At 41.5% G+C, this 4,938-nt stretch overlaps 1 protein-coding gene across 5 annotated transcripts in view; it reads right to left on the reverse strand.

The window, feature by feature from the left end:
* SOX6 (SRY-box transcription factor 6) overlaps positions 1 to 4,938 on the reverse strand; it is a 202,306-nt gene that overhangs the window by 164,069 nt on the left and 33,299 nt on the right. The window contains exon 3 of one of the 5 annotated variants that reach the window (XM_072422367.1): positions 4,686 to 4,817. The exons of the other annotated variants lie outside the window; for them this stretch is intronic. The gene's annotated coding sequence lies outside the window, so the exon portion shown is untranslated. The remainder of the gene's footprint in view (positions 1 to 4,685; positions 4,818 to 4,938) is intronic. 5 annotated transcript variants of the gene reach the window in all.

The raw sequence follows: 4,938 nt of genomic DNA on the forward strand, positions 1-4,938 counted from the left end.
ACTCCACATTCTGCAGCAACTATATAGACCCCAACACCCCACATTACATATGACCAAGCTATGCAGACTGCAGCCCACAGTGATCTGGTTCGGGAAGCCGCCATATAGTTCTTATCTCCATATAGCTAATAATTACATTAAGCAATTTTGTGTTCAGCAACTTCTACATTTTTATTTATTTGACACAACCTTTGGTTTGACATTGTTGTGTTCATTTTTTGGTTATCACCAGAAAGCACCTATAAGCCACAGAATAAATATCTGGCAGAGGTGGCACATCCGTGGATAAGCAGGCGATAGCCATAGTGGGCTCCCAGAATCCCCCCCGATTCCCAGACTCTCCAGGGACCCCGAAACTTTCCGAGAGTTGGAGAATCAATTCCAGGCACTTGTGATTCCGAGCGGCGGGGTCACCGCGTTATCCGCCCTGATAGGAATTAGACTATTTTGGAGAATGAGAGATAATTGAAATGATTAATTAATTTAACAAGACTTAGTTCTGCTTCCATTGCACAGCTGCAGAGGAACCGTATTAATTTGTTATTTTCTTGGTAATTTGGCTGATGATGAATCTGGGAGAGGAAAGAGTCGGAAATTGTCAGAGTATATTTATCCAGCATTAGGCCTCATCTATACATAGTATTGTCCTTTAATTGTGACAACTTTAAGTTATGTCCCCGGGGTAAATAATGGGAATTGCCAATGAAGATTAATACTGCGCACACCTCCTGCTTATTAGTCTCTGCGAGCAGCAAAAACTGAACTGAGAGCTTCAATTCCCACCGCAGCAACCAACACCGGGGACTGGAGAATATTCACTATGAAACAGCATTGTGTGTCATGGCATTCAGAAGATATGGATTACTTATCAACACAGAGCAGACCAACCAATAAGAATTATAAAGTGCAAATAATGAAGCTGTCATCTAATTGGTCAGTTTATGAAACTCATCGCTCCTTCCACCATTTTATTCTTTATTCCCAATAAGTTCTAAAACAAAATGCAATTGTCAACATGAAGAGGCACAAAGTGGATTTCTGGGAGTAACACGAATAGAAGCTCCTTCGGAATAAAACAAACTTTTCTAAGTGACGCTGAGCAGGCTGATGGTGAATTATCAGTTTCATTCACCACAATTCTATAATGGAATTGTTTCCCCAGATACACAATTACTAATATTTTAAAATAATTTCAAATTTCGCATTTCAGTTCCCAGTAACATTCGCTGTACTGATGATAAACCTTGCATTGCTCAACTCTAACTGCATTTGTACATTTTGCAAACTGTAAATCATCAACTTTATCAGTGACAGCTATGGAGGAGCCCATCTGCTTGTTCACCACAATCCCTGTACAATCCCTGTGCAATCCCTGTGCAATCCCTGTGCAATCCCTGCACACTTCATGTCCTGTTACAGCACATTCCATAGATCAATGGATATATGGAGGGATACCGATGTCTGTGGCAGCGCCAAGATGGCACATCGTTCAGGTTCTGCTTGGAATATTTTGGACGCCAGTTATTTGCAGAGACAAATACGAAGCTGATTATACAGCGATATAATGTCTACAAATGGTAAAAATAAAGCGATGGTGTCTCGTCTCTCGCAGAACGGATATGTGTTGCGTTCGATAAAAAAATTTCAATAATTATATTCTGTTTCTTTGACTTTTTCCTCTTCTCTGTCAATCTGACACCTAAAGCCGACATTGCTAAATTGCCAATATATATTTCAAGAAATATTTTAGCGAATCCATGGAAATCGCCAGAGGTTATTCTCATTAAAACCAAAATGACATGGTTTAATTAGTTGTAAATAAGAGAGATGAATTAAATAAGCCCCCCCTCCGACCCTTCGGGTGCGACGGTGCGAATTCCATCTGTCGCCAATTGTGTAATTCTGCCAAAGCGGATACCGGCAGAGACGCAATGACAAACAGGTCGCTTTTAAATAAATATCTTATTAGCTGAGTGAAGTACACTGACAAAGAATAATTTATTCTCCTTTAAACTGCTCTCGACAATTTCAGGTGTTTCCAAATGAGATCACACAAGAGTGATTAAATGCATCTGATAACAAGGCACACATTGCTGAAATTACTCACTGCCTCATTTTATGATTAATTAAACATGTAGATTAAAGTTGCAAAAGAATTTAGATTAATGAGCAAGTTAAGTCTTGCTGATATAAGTGAATTGGGAATTGGATGCTCCGAGGAACTTTATAAACATGCATTTTATAATGAGAGAGACAAGGCTGCATGTTCGGTGCCGGTCACAAGGGCCTTCCGCGATTCAGTCTTTTTTAACATGCTTTGACAGCTTTCAAATAACATCCGACTGGAGGCTTTAAACTTTGTACGGCGCAGTAAAGCAGAGGCAGCCCGGCGCGTAGCGGTGGTGGCAGTAACACTACTTTTCGTATCTCCGAGGTAATGACCCCCAGTTACAGCAGCTGTTTGCTGTAATTATCGGCCCGATTGTTCTCTGGATGGCTTCCTGGTTAAACACGGTTATGTAAGTCACGCCGACTCACCTCCAAATATCAGACCAGCGCTCAGCTTGGGGGAAAAAATGATATTTCTGTTTTTTCCCTCTGTAAGGCGGCACAAAGCCAGATATTAAAATGAAGTGCTCTTTAAAATCCAGGCGTTACATTCTTCCTAAGTAAAAGCGGTGCGTGACGCATTCGCCCCCACGTTTCATTCTTATTTTACACGAGCTCCCATTACGACGGCACAATAAAAAGAGCGGCCGGTGGAGGCACAGAATGGCTTTCTGTCCCGCGTCCAAACGTAAAATGGAAAGCTGAGGCCCGTCCAAGCCATGGAGCCGGCTCGCAGGAGTCGCTGGGAGTACTTAGGAAAATTAGAATTGGTATTTCGATACAAATTATATTTTTTCACGCGTATTATTTTACAGTAGAACAGCGCAGATGTACGGACACCGAGCTCCAAGGATGAACATGTGAACATAGACGTAATGGGAGGGACGGTATCCGACTGCGGGATGATGGGAAATACCTTTCCGATTTATAATTAGGAAATTGTAATTACGAGGGGGAGGCGTCTCACCCCTCTAAAAGCACTTAAATCCAACATACAGGGACGGCTCATAGCCAAATACACTGCAGGCAATGTTTACTGACATGAGTGCAGAATGCTGTAATCTGATTGGTCGCTGTGTGTGATGCCCCCTTACAGCTATGGATCAAATATGTTCCCAGCTACCAAAAAATCATTTGGCCAAATTCCCTTGTGACCCCAAATCTATGCAGGGAATATCTACAAATATTTTAGATTTCAATAAATGTTTATCAAATGTATTATACTGACAGAATTTCAAGATTATGTTCAAGATTTTAAATTCTGAAAATTTGTTTTAATAATCTCTGGTGATCCCCCATGAAGATGTTCAGGCATTTCCTGTTATAGGGGGCAACACTCTCATTCACATTGCTGAATACATGATGCATTGTTGTCACCACAAGCAAATCCTCCTGAGAAAAGCTATGCAGCCATTACTGCAGGGCATGCAGACAGAAGTGGCTGCAATAAGGCTGCAGGAGATACTTTCATAATCCAGAGCAAACTATTCATTTACTTCTACTTTACAGTGTAATTCCTGTGCTAAGTCCCGTTCACTTCTGTGGGTTTCAATACAATTGTATCATTATCACACGATAGAGCAAAATGATGAAGAAAACCGCAAACGTGTAAACTCACTGAACTCAGACGATGACCCGAAGTACCGAATAGAAAGAGAGACTGCAGAAAAGTCACCCACAGCTTCATATATAAAAAAATAAAAATTATAAACAGGTAAAAATAAGGTGAGAGGTGTATAGGAAGCAATGGGACTTTCCGGGTAGGGAGTGTTAGACAATTTTCTATCATCTATATTTTATGTGTAAGGGGGATAATACAAATCCTTAAACACAAGCAGATATAACATTTCAGATGGATTTGTGCAATCAATGGGGGTCAATATTCTGAGGTATAAATTGATATCAGATGGAGGAAATAACCCGGAGTATAATTAGCTCAGAGCGGCTGCTGATGGAGTATTTCATTCTCATGATACATACGTGGGTTCCTTTCACATATTAGGATTCCCCACCTAAGATTCATGCCTCGTACATTTTATGGACCCCCATGACAGACCCCTAGAAGGACCAAATTACTGGAAGTGTTTAGGTGATTCTATGTCCTCATCCTGACGACTTATATGAAGATGTATGTAAGCAGAAGATAGAATTTCCTTACACAGTTTATTGTATTACTTAGAATCTCATATTGAAATCCTCACACACTGTGCAATGTATCAGAGTTCAGTTTGGGAAAAGTCGCTCCAGAGCAGCCTAAAAATGAGTTTCTATCAGTGAACACGGATGAACGCTCGCTGAATCCTCCCAGATCGTTTACAGCACAGAATAGGAGGCAGGAAGGGAGCGTATGGATGGAATTAATGTTCATCGCTATTTTACATTCCCTCTGCTATTAACATTCACTAATTTGTCTGCTTACTTTATATTGTGCCCGGCTCCTCTGGGAGGGAAGGGGTTAATTATGCTTATCCTATCCTGGGGATTCCAGGCGCTGTACGTGAGCTATAACGATGACAAAGATTATAAATTACACTCATTAACCCAACATGATTATCATATGGAGATTATCCGTGTACCTGTCACTTAGCGGTGTCCCCTGGATCACCATTTACACACAACTCCCGTCCTACGTCTCCAATCAATTACCGTCACTCCTGGCAGAGCCGCTCACACCGAGCTCACTGCCGACTGTCAGATGATATTACTTCCTGAGAGGGAAAGAGAGCAAAACACTTGGTCCTTGTATCATGGCTGGGCCTGACTACACCCACCTACCCAGAGAGTGTGCCCTGTGCCACCCATAGGGGTACTGACCCCATCCCTCCTATA

Source organism: Pyxicephalus adspersus, chromosome 9 (genome assembly GCF_032062135.1).
Source record: "Pyxicephalus adspersus chromosome 9, UCB_Pads_2.0, whole genome shotgun sequence".
NCBI classification, from domain to species: Eukaryota; Metazoa; Chordata; class Amphibia; order Anura; family Pyxicephalidae; genus Pyxicephalus; species Pyxicephalus adspersus.